Genomic DNA, 24,115 nt, shown 5'->3' with positions numbered 1-24,115 from the left:
CAGGTTTTTTGTTTTTTTTTTTTCTCCTTTTCCTTTCCTGAGTACATTTCCATTCTTAGAGTGATTTTTCTCACAGAATCCTGGAAAACCAGCAGCACTTTCTTTGCGTATGTATTACTCCTGTAGCTTCCTTTGAAGGCAGGACACCTTCAGGGGTAAACTTAAACATTTCCAGGGCTAGAGTGAAACTGCAGATAATCTAAGACCATTTCAACATATGTGGAGAAAAGATGGTGAATGATTTAAAAAAATAAAGAAGAAAGAAAGGGAAAAAAAGCAGTGGTAGCTTTTGCATGGGACCTAAAATAAAATGTCTAAAGTTTTAGAGAATCATTCTCATAATTTCTCATAAGACCCTTGTCTATATTTTGCTTATTTCTAAAAAAAAAATAGATGAAAATAATCACTTAAGTTTATCTGTGCGCGCACGTGTATGTGTGTTTCTGTCCTCCCCCCCACCCCCTTTCCTTATTACATCTACATTTAAAGTGATACAGATTTGGAAACTCCCCAGTGAAATGTTTTCCTGCGCAATTCATATTCGTTTGTAATTAATTTACTGTCATTGCTTCAGTAATTTGAATGCCAGGCTTGCTTGCTTTGACTGTTTAGTGAAAAAATGAATCTTGAACCGTCAACCGGGTATACGTCAGAATCATAAATTCTGTCTCCCACAGGTCTAACGTATGGAGTTTAGCAGATATCCTTACCTTCAGACATATAGCAGGCTGTGCTTTTCACTCAGTTATTCTGATTTTAGGGCTAAGACATAATATTAGGCTTACAATGATTTTAAAAATCTCTCACGACTCCTTTTTCCCGCCTCAAGTGAGAGTTCAGAGAAGACGAGAAAAATAATTGAAATTTTAATGAATCAGCATAAAATCAATACCATTTGGCTGCCGTGAAGTGCCTACAGCTAGCTGGTCCTTGCACTGTGTATCTTTTGATGAGCTTGTTCTCAAGGATGGAGTGTTTGAAGTTATTAGTCTTATCTATTTCATTCATACCTCTTTTCTTGGGTGGAGGTGGAGAGGCAGGGTAGCAATCAGGCAGAGCATTTCAGTGGGGCAGGTTATCAAGAGCAGATTTCCAGACTTCCAGGAACTCTGCTTGAGAGATTGTGTTGAAAAGTGATTAAAAGTTGAAGGAAACAGAGGACATGACTGAACCTTCAAAAAAAATTTTTTTTTAAGATTTTATTTATTTATTTGACAGAGATAGAGACAGCCAGCGAGAGAGGAAACACAAGCAGGGGGAGTGGGAGAGGAAGAAGCAGGCTCATAGCGGAGGAGCCTGATGTGGGGCTCGATCCCATAACGCCGGGATCACGCCCTGAGCCGAAGGCAGACGCCTAACCGCTGTGCCACCCAGGCGCCCCTCAACCTTCAATTTTTATCCATGTGGCAATCCTCATTTCTTTGCATTTAGAAAAGGCACAAGCATAGGGATAAATCTAAATTAAGAGTAGAATGATACATACAAGAAATATACACATTATCTTCTGTATAAGCCAAGACTCAAGAGCAATCGGGACAGCAAGAAGTCAGAGCAAAGCCTTGGCAAATCCTGCTAAAGGAATGAAATTCGCAGCCCTAGAATTCCTAGCTGATTTTATTTATTTATTCTCAGCACATGTCCTAGGGTTTAGGGGGATTCCTCCTGCTTTCATCTTTGGGATTTACATCCTTCTCACCCCTTGTCTGAACAACCATCAAAGGAGTCAGGACTAGTTCCTCCCTGCAGGGGGCTCTGTTCTCTCATTTTCTATTGCGTGTGTGTGCGCGCGCACGTGTGCGTGATATGTCTGATATAAAAAGCTTTATTATGAAGTATTGGCTCACACAGCTGTGCAGGCTGAGAAGTCTCCTGATCTGCGGTCTGTGAGGGAGACCTGGGAAAAGTCAGTGGAGTGGTTTGAAGGTCTGAGAGCCAGAGAGCCCATGTGCGCCCTAGTCCAGGTCTGAAGGGCTGAGCACCAGGAACAGTGAGGGCACGAGAAGACTGACGTCCCAGCTCAAAGTCAGGCAAAGAACAAAGTCAGCTTTCTCCCACCTTTTCGTGCCGTTCAAGTACTCAAGGGATTGGATGAGGCTCAGCCACATTGGGAGGGCCATCTACTTCACTCAGTCCACCAATTCAAATGCTAATCGCTTCCAGAAACACCTTTACAGACACACCTAGAAATAATGTTTCATCAAATAAATATCTGGGCATCCCAGGGCCCAGTCAAGCTGACACATAAAATTAATCATCACGGCTATCATTCCAGAAAAAAAGAAGGCATATACGAGTATGTGTGTATGCACTTATGTATCACTATGCCCCCTGTTTTGATTTTTTCCCGCTTAGCAATAGAGTTGATAAATTTTTTTCATTTGAGGGCTTACCGATCTGTCACTCCCTGTAACACTGCGTGGTCATCTGTGGTATGGAGGCGCCATAAATGATTTGATCACTCCTAATTTTTGTGGACCTTTGACTTGTTACCATATTTATACAAATATGCATGTTCCAACTTCAGGTGAATTCCTAGTAGCGAGATCGATCTTGAGTTAAAGTGCATGTCCACGTATTAGAGTAGCCTAATTGCTGTAACCAATAGACCAAACACACATCCTGGCTCAACAAAGGGAAGGCTGTTTCTTGTTCACGTGACCTCGAGGTAGGGGGTAAATATATCCGCCGGACGATGCTCTGGTACCGCAGTGTTTTTGGAAGCCGAGGTGGAGGGAAGTACTATCATTTTCAACCCGTGGCTTCCAAGGCTGTCCTAGAGGGGCCGCCCTTCCAGCCAGCTGCGAGGGGAAACGAGCGGGCGTGGAGCGTTCAGCTGCGGGGTGTTGAGCCGCCGACGCGTGGGCAGCGGCTCGTGCGCGGTCCCGCCATTGGCTGGAGCCTCAGCGCATAAGTGCGGCTTTCTGCGCCGCAATGAGGACACTGTAGCCGCGGGCGCAGGCCGAAGGGGAGAAGCCGGATTTTGGTGAGTACCCTGCCCTTCTGAGCGAGCGCATTCACGTTTGAATCGGTCCGAAGTGCCCTTCAAAACTTTTGGACTTAATTTAGACTTCCACCCACAGTAATAGTGTGAAAACGCCCCTTTCTCTATACCCTTCTCCTCCCGCGGTGCTATCCAGTTTTAATTTTTTGCCAATCCAGTAATGAAAACGTGTCCGTTGTCTGGGCTTGCATCTGTTTTCGACTGACGACTCTCTTAATGTGCTGGTGGACTCTTTGTATTTGAGCTATTGTATTCGTTATCCACTTTTCCTTTGGCCCTGTTGATGGTTTACTCGAAGATGGGCAGAAGCTTTTCGTAGATTGAGGCCGTTGGAGGATTTTGACTATCCCTTTCCTCGTTCCTTCCCTCCTGCCTCCCTCCCATTCTAGTGAGGCTCTATATTCCATTAGGGGTGTGTGTGTGTGTGTGTGTGTGTGTGTGTGTGTGATGGGGAGGGAGTTGAGCACTGCTATAAATGTTCACTAATGACCTTCAGGGAAAGAAAGTCTGTGATCTTTGCAGCGGCCGTGTGGTTTTCTTCCTAGTATAGAGCTCAGCTGATGGAAAACTCAAGGTCAAAATCAATGGGGGTTGGGGGAGGCTATCTGAACGGAGATGCTGAGAACCTGGTCAGGTTTTACTCCCCTGCGGAGGTACCCAAGGCAGTTGCAGAGCAGGGGCAGGCTGCTGAGGGTTAACAGCAGACACCTGAGCGTCAGTGTCCGGAAGGGCTCCTGTCACCGTCCCAAGGGCTTTGTGGTTCGTGCTGGCCAATTAACGGAACTGTGGCCCCAGGAAACCCTAGTTAGACGTTTATTGGATGCTTTTAATGGCTCGGATTAGGAAAGTGGCTTGTTGATGGTTGTGTATCAACAAGGAGAGCTTTCACAAGGACTGTTGAAGATAAAGGGGAAGAAGGTGGGACTCACCCCCAATTTTGAAAGATGAGGTACTAGGTGTGGTTTGAAGTTTTCATTTTAGTTCAAGCACTGAAAAACCAAACCTAATAAAACCCCACCTAATTTTCATAGGATAGGTGGTGGGAGTCTTTCTTTAAGGCAATGGCCTTCATAAACTTCCATCAGAGTCCAGAAGTGGTATTTTTAAGGAATTAGAAAACACAGAAGACCACTTGTGTTGTTTTTAAAAACTCTACTTGAGGTAATGATTGAGTTGAGACCACGTGGACTTTTGAAGTCTCAAGCTCTAGAAAAGGTGAAGGGGCCAGTTGATAAGTCACTTTCTTTTAAAAGGAAGCCAGAGTTCACTTTTTCTTTCTTTAGCGAGCGATTTGTCCTTTTGTTCTTTTTTGCTGTAAGCTGCCATTTCCCCGCAAGAGGGCAGCAAACGTAATGTGGTGGAAAGATGCTGGCAGTTTGAGAAACTTGAGAATCCTGTGGAATTAATCCTGGAGGGATCTTTGCAAAAGTTTCATCTGATGTAGACATGATGAGTTTGGGACAGTAAGCACTTTGTGTCCTTGAGATTTAGTCCTAGGAATAACTGGACCCTTCAAAAAATTAATCTGTTTCAGTATAAACCCTCCTATGTCGTACACTCTGTCCAGGTGTATGTAGGACCTGAAAAATTGGAGCACACCTGGGAATGAAGCAGTAAAGGGAACCAAGTGTTTGGACTCTGGAGTCCAATATAATCCTGATTCTGCTCCTCTGGCTGTGTGACGTTGTCAAGACCACTTAACCTCTCTGAACCTGCATCATCATCTGTGAACATGGAATGATCTACTTGTTCTCCTTATGAGGTTATTGGGATGACTGAAAAAGACAAAGTAGGCAGATGGATTAGCATAGTAAACACTGCATAAATAGCAGCTATTTATATGTTTAGAGGCATCCAGAATGAGAGGGAGTCTGGAAACGTTCATCTTTGAGACTAGTTGAGGGCTATGGGTAAAGGCAGGGAGATAGATCAATGCCTGGAGAGGTCAAAGCGTTATCGTGTACAAGAGAAAAAGGCTTGTTTTTCATTGTTCTAAAAGGCGGACTGTAATGAAGAGCATTGCTTTATGAAGACTGATGTCTCAGCTCAACCCTAAGAAAGAAGGAGAAAAGGAATTTCTAATGAATAAGGCTTCCGCAAGCTGGGGACAGAGTGACCTGGAGGTGCCGGAAGCTGGGCAGGTGACAAGATGATGTCACAAGAATTGTGACAGGTCTGAGATTTCCCCCTACGTGCTGGCTACTGAGTTAGCCCGTCACGGTTTGCGGGGTGCTGGTGGAAGGCTTGACGTGCCCGGGTCAGGTACAGGCGATTTTGTTGTTGATGGCACAACGAGCTGTAGGAGCTTCACGTGTGCTTGGTTCTCCTTTTGCTCTTGGGCTGGTAATCCGTTTGGGACTCAGTCTCTTGTTCTGTAAAGTGGAGACAATAAAAGATAAAAGAGTCCTGTTAGGTTTGTAATTAGGCGTCCATCACACGCATACCCTGTTGGATTGTACTCGTTTTATTGTGCTTCACGGGATTGAGGGTTTTTTTACTTTTGTTTGTTTGTTTTGTTTTCTTAAATGGAAGGCTTGTGGCAACCTCACGTCAAGCGAGTGTACCGGCACCATTTTTGCGATAGCATTGGCTCACCTCGTGTCCCTGTGTCACATTTTGGTAATTCTCGCAATAGTTCAGACTCTCTCCTTGCTGTGTTGGTTATGGGATCTGCGATGGATCAGTGATGAGGACTCACTGAAAGCTCGGATGACGGTTAACATTTTTGGTAATACAGTATTTTTAAATTAAAGTATGTACATTGTTTTTTCGACAGAACGATAGTCCACACTTTATAGACAACAGTCTATCGTACACATGATTTTTACATGCACCGAAAAACAAAATCCACTTGTCTTGATTGTGATGTTGACTTCGTGGCCGTGCTCTGGAACCGCACCTGCAGTATCTCTGAGCTGTGTCCGTATTCATATCTGGAAGGTGCTAACAATTGTGCCGGCAGGGGCGCCTGGGTGGCGCAGCGGTTAAGCATCTGGCTTCGGCTCAGGGCGTGATCCCGGTGTTCTGGGATCGAGCCCCACATCAGGCTCCTCCATTGTGAGCCTGCTTCTTCCTCTTCCACTCCCCCTGCTTGTGTTCCCTCTCTCGCTGGCTGTCTCTATCTCTGTTGAATAAATAAAAAAATAAAAAAGAATAAAAAGAATTGTGCCGGCAGAGTTAGGGCTCGAAACGTGTTAGTTGTCATTATTGAAACTTGCCTTCTCCTTTGGAATGTATTCTATTTTATAGATCTCTGTACTGTTGAAATTGATGGTTACCTAGGTTTCCTGTTTTCTGTATTATAAACGATGATGAACACTTGAATGTTGTGATTGTGTTCTTTGGTCTGTCAGGGCACAAGAATATCCTGTCCCTTCAAAGTCCTTCTGGCTGGACTAAAAATTAAACTGACATGAGACCAGTAAACAGGAGAAAAATCAAATTGAATAGGCTGTGTATGGGGAAGCCATACAGATATGGAAATTCCAAAGACAGTCAGGCAAAATGAGGTGTATATGTCATTGTGAACTAAGGAGAAAGGAGGTAGGGGTCTGGGTCTTCAAAGAAGAGGAATGCAATTGTCAGGAAGAACAAAACAGTGAATGTTCAGCAAACAGGTGTTTTCTGGGTCCCTCAGGAACAGTGGGTCATAGAGGACTTTCATGGAACAGGCTTTGCTCTTCTCCCTGTCTACCATACCTAGTTCATATCATAATGTAGTTACCTCTGATGATAGCTCTCTTCCTGGAGCAGGTCTTCTATCAAAATTCTTTTCAGACAGTTGTCAGGGGAGGTAAAGAGCTTTCCCTGAATCGGCTGGGTCTCGATTGCTTTTATCTCAAAATAACCTTTATGGGAAAGTGGCCTGTCTTGGGGTTGCCAGGTCTTGGCCCCTACAGGTACCTTGTGTAATTTTTAACTTAGGATAAATTGAAGAGTAGTTGTTGCATCCAAGTTTGGGCTCATGTTTCTGGCCCCTATAATGGCTGAAATTTTATAGAAACCCTGCAGATTCTTTGGATTGGATTGACTATTTTAGCCCTAATTTTCCGTAAGAAACCTCTTTCTGAGGTAACAGTTGAGTGTGGAATGTAATTTCTATTCCAGGAGTTTTTTGGTGAGACTCAAGTGCAATTTATTATTGGTGAAAACTGCAAATAACAAAAGCTGCGCATGTAAGCTACTATTTCTTACTTTGCAGGCTGAAATGAACTGTACTTAAAACAGATGCTTTTGAAAAATGATTTGCCTGTATGGCCTTAGTTTTGACACTAGGGGGCAGGCAAGGCTTAGAAGAGCTCAATACCCAAAAAGCAAGCCTGGTCTAACGCAGCGGGGTCCAGTAGAGAAAGGAGAGCCACATCGGTAATTTTCAGTGTTCTATAACCACCTAAAAAAAGTTAAAAAAAAAAGGCGAAATTAATTTTGTATTAATACATTTTGTGTAACCTACTGTATCCAAAATATTATTTCTACCTATGACCCTACCACATTTCAAGTGCTCAAGGGCCACACATGGCTGGTGGCTCTTGTAATAAACAGCGCATGCTCACAAATTGGGTCTGCAGAGTACTTTCTGAAAGATGAGAACTAGAAGTTATTTGTGTTTTCATGGGTCAATCATAGGGCACACTGTTTCATCTCCTTTTATTTCGGTTAATTTATTTTTATGTTTTATTTAGTTCTTTTTTTCCCCCCCGAATGACTCCTTCTAGATTTATGGAAAATGCCAGGTAAGTGGGGTTTGTAACCTCAAGTCATAAAGACTGGGGAATATCATTCCGTTTCCTGATCACTGCCTGTGTGATCGTTCTTTGTAAGAGTGTACTGCTAGGAAGAGAACAGTATCAAAATAATTTGAAATAGAGAGAGAGAGAGAGTGTGTGTGTGTGTGTGTGTGTGTGTGTGTGTGTTGGCTCCAGCCAGTAAGTCTTTAAGTTACTCCCTGGACAGCTTATTTTAACCAATAATGGGCATTTACCCACCTGCGTGCAATCCGGTGATACAGGTTTAATACGGTTCCCTCCATAACTGTCCCTGTCTTCCTCCTGCTCCACCCCCAGTGAATGGTTAGTTTGTATACTGTATGGATATATCTCTGTGTCGGCAACTCCATAGGAATAGCCTCTATTTTATTTTTATTTTTAAAAAGATTTTATTTATTTATTTGAATGGGGGGGAGATCACAAGCACAAGCAGTGGGGGAGCAGCAGGCAGAGGGAGAGGGAGAAGCAGAGTTCCCGCTGAGCAGGGAGCCCAACATGTGGCTCGATCCCAGGACCCTGGGATCATGATCAGAGCCGAAGGCAGACACGTAACTGACTGAGCCACCCAGGTTCCCCCTCTCTCTTATACACAAGAAAAAGGATTGTAGAATGGTCAAAAAGTCTCTGTTTTGGCGATGATTGAAAAGGGCATCTATGTGATGATGCCTACTTAATTCTCTCTCTGGGGAGCTTTTACACGATGAAACACAGAGCCGTCGTCACAGCTATGTCACGTATAAATCTTGCAAGGTGGAGCCCAGGAAACTGTATTATTTAATAGCTGCCTGCAGCCAAAGATGAGAACCACTGATTCAGAAGAAAAAAAAAAAAAGAAATTTGACTCTAGCTCTTATCGTACTATAGTTTGATCCAGGGCTGTTGAGTCTCTCTTTTAGTGGTAGTGGGCCACAGCTCGGCTGAGAGAGGTCTGTTTTTCCCCTATAAAGGTGCCCTCCTTCTCCACGTTTCGGAAGGACTGAAAATATTCAGTTTGCACTAGCATGGCCATTCCTGGATGCTAAAAGCCTCTAGCACAAGAAATTCCATTGACCTCCCTTGCACCCCACATTATTTTTCTCCAGTGCCATCTTCATGGGCTTTTCATAATCTTGGCCTTTAATAGGAAGGGAAAGGAACAGATTACATGAGGTGTTAATATTCGGCTTCTTATCTCTTTGGCTCTAAGTTCAAGTCCCAGTGCCATTGGCAAGGTCAGCTTTGCAAAATATCTGACAAATGAGCCGGCTTCACATCCTTTTTCGGGGGAAGGAAGGGTTGTTTCACTGACCGGAGAGTAAAGAATTTCTGTTCCTTAAATGAGCTCGTGAGCCGTCCCACTCGGCAGAGCAGACTTTTCCTGCTGCCCCTTTCTGAGTCTGTGAGGCAGGGAAGGTAAAGATCCATCTTTGAAGAGTTCTCTGGGTAGTTAGGAAAAGATTCTCCTTACCCTTGAGAAGAAAGTTCCTCTTTGTTCTTTCAAGCCCCGCACTTAAACTCCTCTAAACAAAGCCTACAAGTTGGGGTTTAAAAAGCTAGGGGTCAGTAACTCTTCTGGATGCCAGTGGTATCTAAGGAAATGAGAATCTTTTGTCCCAGATAAAGAAAACGAAATCATCGGTAAAAAGAATCAGGAGGGGTGGCGATGCGGCAGGAAGGAAAAGGAGGTTTTGTGTTTTTCTAGGTGTGGCTTGGATGCTTGAATTATTGTGGCCCCTATGGTGGCCTCCGAATAGCACACTGGAGATAATGTTGTTGAGGAGATGTTCATAAGCCACGAGAAAGGATTAATTGATCACAAGAAGACTGTGTCTATAGAGTTAAAAAAATAATTTCACTCCTAATGCCATGTGTCATCAGTGCTTATGTTTTGGGGAATGTTTGAAAGCAGATGAGAACTGTAACCAATTTATTTATTTGTTTTAAAGATTTTATTTATTTGTCAGAGAGCACATGCAGGGGAAGCAGCAGGCAGAGGGAGACGCAGGCTCCCCCCTGAGCAAGGAGCCCAATGTGGGACTTGATCCTGGGACCTTGGGATCATGACCTGAGCTGAGGCACCCAGGTGTCCTGAGAACTGTCATCAATTTAAATAGGGCGAGGAGAGCCTGAAGGCCGTGGCTTCTCCACCTGGGTTGTGTGGTCCTGTTTCTTCCTAGTTTGGTGTGAGTTATGGGGTCCCAAAGTCAGAAGGGAAAATAATAGAGAACTTTGTTTCAGGAAAAAGATACTATGAGCATGAATGGGGGGGGGGGGAGAACATCCACAGTGTTGCTAGAAGCAGGTAGATTTTCTGTGGTTCATCACTGATTTTGCGTAGGTCCCTGCTGAAGGACTAGACGTACCTGAAGCGTGGGGGTGGGAGCCTTGAACAACCTGAATTGGCGGCGAGTGAAGGAGAACAAAGTCAAGGTGTGTGTCTTCTCCCTCCAAATCGAACAGTCACTGCCTTGGTTTTTTGGAAAGCATTTGCAAGGGATGGGGGAAGGCTCTTCTTTCAAGAGGAGCTTTGAAAGCCTGGGTGGATTTGAGCCAGGGAAATGAACGTGGTTCTGTTTTCAGTGCCCCTTCGTCAAACGTGCTGTGGTCTCATCCTAGAGACTTGCAAGTGAGCGTGAACCAGCCGAGGTTAGTGAATTCCACCTGACGATATTACACCTGCTTGAGCTGTTGCTGGCCAATTCTGTCCTATGGGAAATAATGCCCATATGTAAAGAGAGAGAGCAGCAATCAAAATTTACGACTTTTCTAGTTAGCGTACTTCTAGGGCACAGCCTAGAAATTTGAAACTTACACAGAATGGCTAGATTAGCAATTTAGTTGCCCAGTGTGTGTGCGTGTGTGTGTGTGTGTGTACACACATATGTACGTGCGCCTATCTGCTTCTGAAGAAAAACTCAGGTGTTTGATCTCTCCAGGTGGGAACAAGAAGGTTATTAACCTGACTTTTCTACCCTGTGCTGTGCCGATGTTGAATTGGTTTCCAGTGAGCCTCACTTGCAACTCTTGGGCGTGTGACACATCTGAACCTGGATTATTTCTCTTAAGTTGCTGAAACCTTAATTTGAGCCCTATTAATTTTAGAATTTGTGATGATTCTGAGATGATAGGGCTGACATTTACCCATGTGCTGTCTATGAAAAGAGCTTTGCTAAGCAAATAGTGTAAATATATTTGCCTGGGATAAAGATAGATGTATATCTGTATCTATCTATCTTTGTCTGGGAGCTGTTTAAGTTACCTTAAAAACTTGTCAAGTGCTTTGAAAGCATTTATTTAATACGAAATCAAAATGCTTGTGCCTTTGCTCTGTAAAGTTCTAGCTATGGGAGTTACTGAATAACAAAGTTATTCACTCTCTGTGAGCCTCAGTTTCTTTCTCCTGGAAATGGGTGTAACAGCATCTCATATTTCAAAGTGTTGTTGTGAGGTTTAAATGGAATAGTTCACGTAAAGAGTTTTGGTATTATGTTTAGAACGTAAGGCATTTCATTTTATTTTACTTATTTTTAATGGCTTTATTGAGGTGTACCTGACATGCAGTGATTGGAACTTATTTAAAAAGAGTGCAATTTGATAGGTTTTAACATATATATATGGACACCATGAAATCGTCTCCATGATCAAAACAATGAATATATCCGTCCCCCCTGAAAGTTTGCTTATGCCTCTTAGTAACCAGTACTTCTTGCCCCTACCCCCGCCGTCCCCAGGTAACCACCGATCCTTTTGTCATTATAGATGAGGTTGCTTTTCCTACAATTGTGTTTAAGTGGAATCCTACAGTATGTATGCTTTTTTGTTTGATTTCTTTGTGCATAATTTTTTTAATGGTTCATCCATGGTGCCATGTGCATCAATAGCTCATTGTTAATTATATTTTTTAATATCTCTATTTTTCTTTATTTGAGAGAGAGAGAGCATGAGTGAGGGGAGGGGCAGAGGGAGAGGGTGAGGAAGAATCCTCAAGCAGACTCCCTGCTGACTCCCTGCTGACGTGGAACCCTGTGTGGGGCTTGATCCCAGGACCCTGAGATTATGACCTGAGCCACAACCAAATGCTGGATACTTAACCAACTGAGCCACCTGGGTGCCCCAGTAGCTTACTTTAAAAAATTGCTGAGTAATTCAATTGTTCGTCCCACACCGTTTGTCCATTCACCTGTTGATAGACACACCGGGTGTTTGCAGTTGGGACTGTTTCAAGTAGAGGTGTTACGAACATTTTATACAAATGGACAAAATGGGCATATGCTTTCATTTCTTTTAAGGAAATAGGGAGCAGAATGGCTGGTTTATGTGGTAGACATATGTTTGATGTTTTAAGAAATTGTCAAGCTGTTTTCCACAGTGGTTGTACCGACCACCACTCCGACCAGCAGTGAAGGAGAGCCCCGGTTTCCTCACATTCTTGCCAGCACTCAGTAGGATCAGTAAATGTGTAGTGATACCATATGGTGGTTTTAATTCGCCTTTCCCTAATGACGTTGCCCATAATTTTCTGTGTATCTGTGGTGAAGCGTGCGTTCAAATAATTGCCCATTTTTCTCAAGTGGGTTTTTTTTTTTAATATTGAATTTTGAGAGTTCTTTATATATTCGTGATACAGTTCCTTCACCAAATAAATGAATTGCAGATATTTTCTCCCCGTCTGTTCATTCTCTTCATGGTATCTTTGGAAGAGCAGAAGTTTTCTGTTTTGATAAAGCCCAGTTTCCCAATGTGTTCTTTTATGTATTGTCCTTTTGATGTCTTAGAAATATTTGCCTCTAACCTAAGGTCATAGGGGTGGTTTTCTAGAAAATGTTTTAGTGGTAGGCTTTACATTTAGGCCTGTGATTCATTTTGAGTTAATTTTTGTATATGATGTGCTTAATGCATTTTTAGTAGATAAAATAAAAATATTGCTAATTATAAATTCTCCTCTTGTTACCTAGGTGAAGCTGCTGAGAGTGCTTGAAAATAATAAAATCATAGATTTATTTTTAAATGACTTAGGCATGTTAATAAGCCAGACCGATATTACCACACTAATTAGTCTGAATTAGTAAGTTAAAATAACGGTGTGTAATACTTTAAACAATACAGCTTTTCAGAATATTTTAAATAGATCGTATCTGTGCAGTTCTGAACACTGAGAATGCCACCTTGGAAGCCAGGTGACCAGCCTTTCTTCCAGGTTTAGATGATTAACTAGTTGTGTAGACCATGAAAAATTATTATGACAAATTGTCGAATCTCTTGGCCTCCGTTTCTACAGCTGTACAACACAGAAGTTAGATGAATTTTTGAATTGACAGCGCGTCGATCTGCTGACTAGGAGAGGGGCAGGTTGTTAAGGGTCCTCATATCCATCTTGGTAGCAATAATGGACTAATTGGATAGATGTCCCTCATCTGTATATATCTCATTTTTCAAGCATGTGTTGATGACATTTTGATGGAGAAAGGGCTTAAGGAATTAAAAGGGCTGTGATTTCCTAGTAATGCTGTGTCATGTATGCATTTTTTCTTTTTTAAGATTTTATTTATTTGAGAGAGAGAGAGACAGCATGAGCAGGGACGGGAGGGGCGGAGGGAGAAGCAGACTTCCCACTGAGTTTGGCGCCTGATATGGGGCTCAAGTCCAGGACCCTGAGGTCATGACCTGAGCCGAAGTCAGACTCTCAACTGACTGAGCCACCCAAGTGCCCTTCATGTGTGCATTTTTGTGCATAAAAAAAAAAATTAGGCGCTATCTGCTTGGAAGACTGTGAACTTTATTCTTACAAGTAAAATGTATTCTTAGTCATGGTAACTTGAAACTCCCAGCTAAAGGATCTTCTGCTAAGGTTCTTTCAGGCTTTGAGGTATAAGGAGGGCAGGATGTCACAGATGGGTCAGCAGTTGTGGTTAGTGGGTTTCAGGGTCGCTGAGATGCCAGTTCACATGGCTGTGGGCTGAGGTGACGGAATGCCTGGATTCTGCTGCCCGACCCCTGACGGTGTTCCTTATCCTGCTTGACCCATGTTGCTGATGGATCAGAAGGTGACATGGGTGGTAGATAGAGTGTCATGTCACAATTAGAATATATTTGTAGCTCGGGCTTTCCTGAAGGATAGAGTTAGAATCTCCGTCTGAATATTCTGTAAGATGTACTGGTTTGGGAACCCTCAGAAACATGTTAATCAACAGGTTAATTAGGGTAATTACAATAAACATCCTGTAAGGACTGGCAGGTGGTTCATGTGCCCTCTGTGCCTCTTTCCACTAACAACTACATGTGTGTTCACACGCGTATCATAAATAATACTTAAAAATTGCTCGGGTTCTGAACTGAGCACATTTTATTTTATTTTTATTTATTTGTTTTTAAAAAGATTGTATTTATTTGAGGGAGAGAGAGCGCGCGAGCAAGAGAGCACACAGGGGGAGCAGCAGAGGGAGAAGCAGACTCCCCGCTGAGCAAGGAGCCTGAGGCAGGACACTCGATCTCAGGACCCCGGGATCACGACCTGAGCCAAAGATAGATGCTTAACCGACTGGAACTTAGCGCATTTCAATATACCTATTTTCCTTTGCAATCCTATGAATTTTATCCTACGCATTTACAGTATTTGATTTGAGAGCAAGTTTGTAGGGTTCACCACGGCATAAAAAAGATGAAGAGTCGCCGTGTCTGCAGCCACATCTTCGCCTCCCTGCCCGAGGTGACAAGTCTGCGGTCTTGGTGAGGGGTGCCGCAAACACAGGCATCTAATGGCATCATCAGAGAACCGTTTGCCTCCGGGGAAGTGAGTCGAGGGTTGAGTGGAAAGCTGGCCTGCCATGACCTCAGGGGTCCACAGAGGCGATCTGCCCTTCGGGCCGGCTGGGAAAGGCCACAGAGGATAAGCCGGTCAGCAGCGGGCCGACGTGGAAGCTTCTGCATCCTGTTGCACTCTGGGCCCATGGAGCTGGCGTGTGACCGATGTGGGTGACATCGGTGGAGTTTTCGTTGTCCCTCTCAGGTGTCCAGTAAGTCGAGTGGAGCGGGACAGGTCACAGAGGGCTTGGTGTTCCGATGAATCTTCATGTCCCTTTCTGCCCATGTGTGGAGACAGAAACCCGGGAATGCTTGCGAACTGGCGGAGGGTGTAGAGCTGGGCCGAGGGGAGGTCGGCTCATGCAGCTCATGGCCAGCTGGAGCCGCGCGTCGTCTCCCTCCTGGCGTCCCTGGAGGACCGGCACCTTCAGCGACTTCATGGCATCGCTGTGCACGTCGTGGGCGGCCTTTACCGTTGGGGATGAAAAGGGTTTGTGTCTGTCTCCCTTCCAAGGCGAAGAGTCCCGAAAGGATAAGCACAGGTGTTTTATTTTTGTGTTACCAGGTACCTGGTACAATATGGTTTGTTTTTTTAAAACTAAATGAATATTAAATAGGCTATTAAATATTAAATAGGCTATTTTCTCATGGAAAATGAAATTTCCCGGGGCTTGTCATCTCAGCTCTTCAAGCTATAAGTGGGAAAGATTTTCCCGAGTTAGTTCCCGAGAGTGAATAATGAACAGACCAAAATTGGAATCGCTGCCGAATGTTCTGTAGTGAACACCTGACTTCGTTCTCTTAGCAGTGGACGCTCTGGTTGCTCCAGCTCCCTACTCTCCCAAAACAAAAACGAAACAAATGACAGCAGATGCATTGGCGAGCCATGTAAGTGTCCCTGTGTGGACCTGTTGAGGAATTTCCCTGGGATCTGTGATGGTGGGTGGATTTGCTGGGTTGCGGGGGAGGGTGTGCATACGTTGACATACATGACAACATACTAACAGATGTGACTTTATAGTCCCAGAAGCTGTGGATGAGATGTCTTCTTTGAAAGGGAGGAATTTGAAGGCAAAGATTTTTGGAAAAATAATTTTGGGGCTTCCCTTGATCAGGTTCAGGGTCCCAGCCCAGTGATTAGCATATGTGATTAGCATATTGGGTTAAGCACTTCCAGGACTAGAACTGTCTTTTAGAAAACTCCTGCATGCATATTAGACATTCAATTTTAATTATGTAGTAATCTAGGAAAAATCTGACGCCAGGAAGGTCTGAAAAGTGGGCATTTGCCACTTGGGACTGAAATATTAGATTGTCCTTTTGTCAGAGTTACAAGTGTCCACCCTGATTGGCGAGCTCCCATCGTTGGCCCTGTGTGGTAGGGTACCGTTTCCGGGCTGCTTTCCGTGCTTGGATGCAATGCAGTTCAAGGTTGGTGCATGGTTGGGAAGTTCTCTGCCTAAATTATTTCCATTATTTCCCGAGTCTCAGCCCATTAACCAATTTGGTCCAAAGGCCAGGAAGAGAAATGGCATTCTCGAAATATTAGCATTTTGCGGTGAATGCTAACTACTGTACATTTACAGCCGATTAAGTTTCGCTCTATTTTATTATGGATTATGACAGGGATTTTGAGACGGAGTTCTGTTAAATAATAAATAGAACCAGCAAGGTCATTTTCTTTCTTCTTTTTTTTTTTTAATGCTTTTTTATTATATTATGTTAGTCACCATACAGTACATCCCTGGTTTCTGATGTAAAGTTCGATGATTCATTAGTTGCGTATAACACCCAGTGCACCATGCAATACGTGCCCTCCTTACTACCCATCACCAGTCTATCCCATTTCCCCCACCCCCCTCCCCTCTGAAGCCTTCAGTTTGTTTCCCAGAGCAAGGTCATTTTCTACCTGCCCAAAGGAAAACTTTGCAGCAAGAAGACATGAATTAAGGAACGGGGTTGGTTAAGTGTCTCAGGAGGAGGGAGGGAATCAAGTTTTTCCGAATCACACAAATATCAAACAGATATTGGCAATGACATGTGAATATCACCAATTATTTATTGCCAATGATTTGAGATATTGTATCCCACCAAAAATTTGATTTAAAACATGGTTTGAAGCCAAGGTCTCCAAGTGGTGGCCCACAGGTAATATAGGCCCACGGATGTGTTTTGTTCGGCCAGATTATGTTTTAAAGTATTTTTAAATTGGTTGCGTATTGGAAAATCACAGGATTGGACATAAAAATTCAGATTGGGGGCAACATTGAGTTTTTATTTCTGCTTTGTAGCAGTTTGCTGCAGCTGACTGCTAGCTGCCCCCAGCCTCTGCGGAGTTTTCATTCCTGTGCCACCTGCTTCCCTCATTGATGTTGACTCCCTTGACCCTGCAGTGTAAGCAACTGAGTTTGAGAGCCTTGACTCACACGTTCGAGAAAAAGATAAAAATAACTAGAAGATTTTCTTTCAAGTTTCAAGCATTGTTGTCATTTATAGCACATTGGTTGAGTCTGGGCTCCAGGATCAAAATGACCTGGAAATGAATGCTGGTTTCTTCCAGATGAGCCGTGTGACCTTAAACAGACTACTTAACCTCTCTGAACACTTAGCTTCCTCAGTTGGAAAAGTAATTGTGTGTACCTTGTAAAGTAGTTGTGAGGATTCCATTTGCATCTGTGTAGATGTGTGTCCATTAAACACGGACACACTCAGACAAACACAACCATACCACTTAGAACAGTGCCTCCTTCATGCTAACCCATTAAATATTTTTTTTCTGCAATTTGGTTGAAAAAGAAAATGTAATTGATAAATAAAAGCGTAATTTCTCATTTTTCCATCAACTGAGAAAGGCACGAAGTAATATTTTTGCTTCACACAGGTGTTCCTTAAAATGGTGGGTACCCTAGGTTGATAGTATCATTAACTTCACTATAACATAACTACAAAAAGGATATTGTGAAAGCTGATGGACACGATCCTATTCTTGATACCCTTCTCAGCACCGAGACTTGAGGGGACAGTACACGTGTGAAGGATGACGATCATTTCCATGAAGCATTATCTCAAATGAGCGAGCCTTGTTCCTCACACGGGAATCCGATGGCTGTATGTGATGGCGTCCTTTCTCCACAAGAGAAGTTAGAGATAATGCCACACTGATGGATAGAGTGAGCGGGACCCGACAGTCCTCAGAGGGGAGGGAAAGCAGGATGACTCTTGCTGGAGACAGCGTCTTGTGGGGGGTATGTGGTGTTTGATAAGAGGATGGAGAATCAGGACTCCGATTTAAATTACTGGGTGATGGAGTGAGAGGGAGATAAAGTGGTCGGCCCCAGTCCTCACATCCTCTCTTGATTGGAGTCAGAGCTTGATATATTGTATTTCTTTGGATAATACGGCGTTTTCCTACCCCCGTCCCCCTTTAAAAACAATGATGTTGGCTTCCAGAGCAGTTTGGCCCTAAAACTAAGTGCTATTTCTGAGTAGTTTTTGTCTCTGGAGCTGTAGCCCTCAAAGAAAATGAAGAACATTTTACTATATTGAGTGTGCGTATGTGTCAATAAGTCTAGATGCATTTGTATTTCACAGCGTACTTCTACAGAACTTATTTTTAGGTAACGATAAATTAGTAGAGCGATCAGAGTATGTAAAACCCATTCTTAATTTCAACGATTTGAAATCATTTTGGTGGCAATTAAGAGCATTATCGGGGTGGTGAAAGGTTGGCGTCCATGGGTTCTAATTAGCTAACATCTAACATTATTTCCTGTTTAACCTTGTTTCAAATCCGTTCCATACCTTAGGGTACAGGCCTTGTTCTTCCATCCTTCCAGCGCCCCATGGATGCTTGATGTGCTGAGCAAACTGACAGGCCGTGATGTTCCTTTATTAAGGGGGACTTTGTCTTTTAGACAGAAGTACTGTATTATTCAGCCGTTGTGCCACCAGCGTATCTTCGAGTTTTCAGAAGTGGCTGTGTGGCAACATTTTGACAGTTTGCATGAATTGGGGAAGAAATCACCGACTGGCCCTGTGACAGGGACGCTGACTGCCACACTTTGAACATGGAACACGTGCACAGAAGATGATAATAAGAATGCTCTGGGAATTTAAGAAGAATCCTATTTACATGATGATGAATATAGTTGATAGGAATGACTATTCTGATATTGGTAACAGGCACTGGGCCACATCATCTACCTTATGCCGCGTTTGACTTCCTCCCTGATGCCGGAGGTCTGTGTTATCCGCTCGCATTTGCTCTGAGGCTCAGCCCCATTCAGTGACCTGCGGTGTAATTGTTACTTATTCATCCGTATGAATGCTGAAAACCGTACCTTGGGTTGAGCGCCTTTTCTAGAACGATGAGTCCTAGAAGTAAAAGTGGCCCCGTAATGCCTGTTTTCCAGCTCAGGATTCCTGCCTGAGTACTACTGATAGGAGTTAATTTAAAAATCATGTGATGGTTACTGCTACATATGGAGCCTAGGAAGTCTGTTAACCCAAGAGGCTGCGTAGCAGGTTGAAAATCTAGATTGAGAGAAGTTTCCATACGACTCGGGAAGAATGTTCTAAGTGGGAATAGTCAGACAAGTTAGGTGTGTTTGGGAGCATACTGCTCTTTGACAGGAACGTTGTGTAAGGCAACCATAGCGGCAAATTCCTTTGTACACTATTACCCACGGACTCTCAGAATGATCCTCTATTCTATTTTTTTTTTAATTTTATTTATTTATTTGACAGAGAGAGAGACAGCCAGTGAGAGAGGGAACACAAGCAGGGGGAGTGGGAGAGGAAGAAGCAGGCTCATCGCGGAGGAGCCTGATGTGGGGCTCGATCCCATAACGCCGGGATCACGCCCTGAGCCAAAGGCAGACGCTTAACCGCTGTGCCACCCAGGCGCCCCTATTCTATTTTTTGACGAAATAGGATTCAAATAATATAGGAATGTTATTTGGAGACCTTCAGAAATATATAGTTGCCTTAGACCTTCCAGTCCTCTTTGCCCATGTGCCCCTATTCAATTTTGTCCACAGAGACAAAGCTCCTTGAATTACGGCTCCTAAGAATTCCACGATCCCTATTGCGATTTTTATTCTGCTGTGGTTTTGGGACCAAGGGTAAGGACTGTAGGCTAATGAAGAGTGATGTGGTGCGTATTCCGATAGTCAGAAGTCACGTGTAGAGATTTCGTGTTGCCAAGTTATGACTGATTCTTACAGAGCTCTGTAGGACGTCTTGTGTTCTGTCTTTCAAGGCTGTGTTCCAGACGTTTGAGGTTGTTGGAAAGTGAACTTCTATGGATATAAAATTGTTGTTCACTTTTCTTTGAAAGACGGTCAGGAAAGGAAACAGACAAACCGAAACCCCACAAAAAAACAAAACCAGAGAGAACATATTAGAAGATACTTGGTGGGGCGCCTGGGTGGCTCACTTGGTTGAGTATCGGACTCTTGATTTCGGCTCAGGTCCTGATCTCAGGGAAGTGAGACTGAGCCCTGCGTCGGGCCCCATGCTCAGTGCGGAGTCTGCTGGAGATTCTCGCTCTCCCTGTGCCCCTCCCGCACATCGCACCTCCACCCCCACCAATTGCTTGCAGGTGCACTTGCGCTTTCTTTCTCTCTCTCTCTCTCAAAAAAAAAAAAAAAAAAAAAAAAAAAAGAAAGTACTTGGTGATTTTTTTTTTTTTTTTTTTTTTGACTCTGTCAAATGAGAAGCAAAGATCATTCAGTCACTAAGGCTTTAACCGTGTGTCTTTTCCTTGCTCCAAGTGAGCTGGGTGTGATTCCAAGAATCGCAGGGCTTGGTGCCTACCCACAAGGAGCTCAGAGAACTCACAGGAGCAACTGGTGAATGCGTAGCATTTTGACAATTGGTGGAAATGTGTGATTCTAGTATATTCTCCACATAGCACGTCATGTTACTTCCCTACTTGTAACCCTCTAATGGCTTCCCATGACCTTAGAATAAAACCCGGAGTCCTTCCTCTGACCACCGAGGTCCTGTCTGACCCGGGCCCTGATTATATCCCTCACATCATCTCTTGCTATTGTCTTCCTTATTCCCTTTGTTCCAGCCACGCTGGCCTCCTTCCTGTTCCTCAAGGCTCTCATCTCAGGCTTGTGTTCCCTCTGCCTTGAATCCTCTTTCGTGTTCACCCTCCAATTTCATTGAGGACTTGGCTGAAATGCTATCTCTTCAGGTACCCACTGTCCCGCCATATTATTCTGTTATCCTTTACCCTAATTTATAATTCTTTATGGAACTCATAATTATCTGACATCCTAGTATATTTTCATTTATTTTTGTTGTTGTTTTTTCTCTCAATGAAGGAGTGTTTACAATTATGTCCCCTGAATAGCACCGAGTACATAGTAGGTGCTCAGTAAGTAGTTGTTAAATCAGTGCATGAGTTCTAAAATGTGAAACTGTCACTGTACCCTATTTATTTCCATACCCCTGAGCCCAGAAGTATGCTTAGCAATAGTAGTAGAAGTTACAGCTAACATTTATTGAGGCTTGCTACACTCCAGGTACTGTTGCATGTCACACTACTAAATCCGTTTGTACAGCCAGGAACAGGGGTTGAGCATCTCGCCCAAAGTCAAGCAGGTAGTAAGTAGAAGATCCAGGATGCGTCAGACTTGGGCATTTTTCCATCCTTTAACCGCCTTGCTGTACTGTCTTTGCCAACAATAGGCATTCAATAAATATTTATTGCATTGACATGAATAATTAATAAAGGGCCATATCATGGAAAACAGATGGTAAGAGACTAGAGGAAAATATAGAGGAGTGCCGATTCCGTTGTATAAATTAGTAGGGTGGGAATTAGCAAAGGGAGTGACCCAGGAAAGGTAGAGGTCATGGCCCAACCTCACCTCACAGGAGAGATGGGACTTACCCAGATTTTAAGAACAAATTTCTTCTTGTAGGCAGAGAGGAGGAAAGGTGGGCATTTCAGGGAAAATTAATAATAAATGATAAATGATACATTTAAAATATTACTTAAAATAAACTTGAACTTAATAGAAGGAGGGTGAATGTGACAGAGTCACACTTTCTTGTATTAAAAGCACAGTTGGGGTCGCCTGCATGGCTCAGTCGGTTAAGCGTCTGCCTTCAGGTCGCGTCGTGGTCCCAGGGTCCTGGGATCAAGTTCCCGCATCGGGCTCCATGCTCAATGGGGAGTCGGATTTGAGGATTCTCTCCCTCTGCCCTCCTCCATGTGCATGTGCTCTCTTGCACTCTCTCCCTTTCTCTCTCAAATAAATAAATAAAATCGATTTTATTTACTTGAGAGAGAGAGGGTTAGAGTGAGAGCACACACAACGGGAGAGGGGTGGAGGGAGAGGGAGAAGCAGACCCCTGGCTGAGCAGGGAGCCTGACTCGGGGGGCGGGGGAGGGCATACCTGGATCCCAGGACTCTGGAATCATGACCTGAGCTGAAGGCAGATGCTTACCCGACAGAGCCACCCAGGCGCCCCATAAATAGATAAATCTTTAAAACAAAAAACAAAAAACCACACAACTGACTCATATCTATTAACACTTGAAGATTTATTCTTAGAACACTAGCAGGGGAAAAATGTTTTTTTCCCCTTAGTTCTGCAGTAGGTAATAAGAATAATTAAGGCTAATAGATATGTAAACATTATGACACTCCAACTTTATATCTATTTGACATTATAAATTAATGTATAATTTACTTAGAAATCACATTGCTTTGTACATTATTACCATGTTCTTGCAAAAGAGTCAAGTGAATCACAGCTGAACTTTCACATTTCTGGTTTAAGAACCCTCAGTTTTCCTTTGAAGGGAGAAGAGTTTATTAAGAAGGAATTATTTCAGAACACTGTAGGGGAAACACATAGGGTTTTTAGATCCAAAAGGATTATCTAGTCTGATCATGAAGATGAGATGAGGGAGGTTTTTCCCCCCACCCAGAGCTCACATGAACTGAGGGCTCAGTCTTGCTAGTTCGCTTTCTTCTTGGTAGATGATGCTACATTGAGGATGGTGTGATAATGTTTGGAAACTTGGTTAGTGAATTTCAATGACTAAGGATTCAGGCTTAGTGAATCTGAAAAGACATTGATCATGGGTACGTATTGACTTTCAGGCTGAGCTGAAGCTTAGCCAATTCAGTTCAAACCTTGTGATTGAGTTTTGGGAGATCCCCTATTCAGGTCTGACCTGCTTGAGAGAGAGCTGCCGAGTCAGGCCAGTGGTGAGGAGCACATTGCCTTGGGCACTGGAAAAGCTGGCTGGAGAACGTGCTTTTGGGTCTGCAACCAAACTCACAAGTGCAGCTAGTGAGATGCCTGGTTTTTCCTAATTTTACCTGGCTTGAAACAGTCACCTCCCTGTAAAGGAGCCCTTCCTGATCTCCCTATTTCTGTCTTCGCCTTATCAGCCTTGAGACTTAAGAGCAGCGTTGATTCATCATTTCTTCTGTTTCTCACTCATTGTGTGCTAAGACCTCAAGTAGGGATTCTCAAAGAGTGGTCCGTGGCTGCCTGCATCAGAGTCACTGGGAAGCTATTAGAACACACATTCCTGGGCTCCCATTCAGAGGTACTGAGATAGAGTCTATTGGTCTGACCCTAGGAATCTGAATTTTTAAGGTCATTCTGAGGTGTAATGAAATTTGCTCACCCCAGTCCTATAACTTTGACCTTAATCTTACTCTTGAAACTATCTCTATTTCTGCTGCCACCATCCCAGGGTCCAGTCCCATTTATCTCTCCCTCAGATTGCTTTCCCCTCTAGTCTTGCCTACCTTCGATCTGCCGTATTTACTAGACCATGTCAGTAAGTTTTAAAATTAGATAACCCAATTTCTTGCCTACCCCTAAGTGTTTAGTGTAAGTGCACTGCACTTATTTGAAGGTATGAGAGCCTTTAGTGATCAGATGGGATCTGAAGAGGAGGATGTAGATCCTGGTGGTTTTACAGTGAAGGAGGCAATTTTTCAGCACCGTGGGAAATGGCAACCAGCAAGCCAGACACCCTCTAGAAAGACTGATGAGTGGGGAGTGCATGCAATAGAGGAACCTGTTGAGGGACGGCCAAGAAGCTGGTCAATAGTGGATCCTTTGGGAGAGAAAATGTTGAGTGAGACGATGTGAATGAAAGTTGGGGTTTTGAGAAAGGACTGGTGATTAGTTGATACTTCTAAGAGATGACTCTAAGACTTAATGACTTAACACATTTTGTTATGTCATGATTGCAGATCAGGAATCAGGTACACTTGATTAGGGCGTGGTTCTCCACATGGATTGGGTTGCTTGGTGGTATTCAGATGGCATCTGGGCTAGTGCAAAGGAATTAAGGTAGCTTCACTCACATTTCTGCCACTTGGGTGGGCAGTTAGGAGCCTGAACTCAGCTGTGTCTCTTTGCATATATTTTCAGGGTCTCTCCATGTACTTCTTAATACTGGCTCAGGGCTCAAGAACAAGCTTCCCAAAAACCAAGGAGTAGACGTTGTCAGTCTCTTGAGGCCTGGGCCCAGAAATTGGCACAGTGTAATTTCTGAATATTCTATTGTTGGTCACAG

The sequence above is a fragment of the Ursus arctos genome, unplaced genomic scaffold (assembly GCF_023065955.2).
Source record: "Ursus arctos isolate Adak ecotype North America unplaced genomic scaffold, UrsArc2.0 scaffold_14, whole genome shotgun sequence".
Lineage (NCBI taxonomy): Eukaryota > Metazoa > Chordata > Mammalia > Carnivora > Ursidae > Ursus > Ursus arctos.
The sequence above is the reverse complement of the archived record's forward strand: the minus strand, read 5'-3'. Positions refer to the sequence as shown.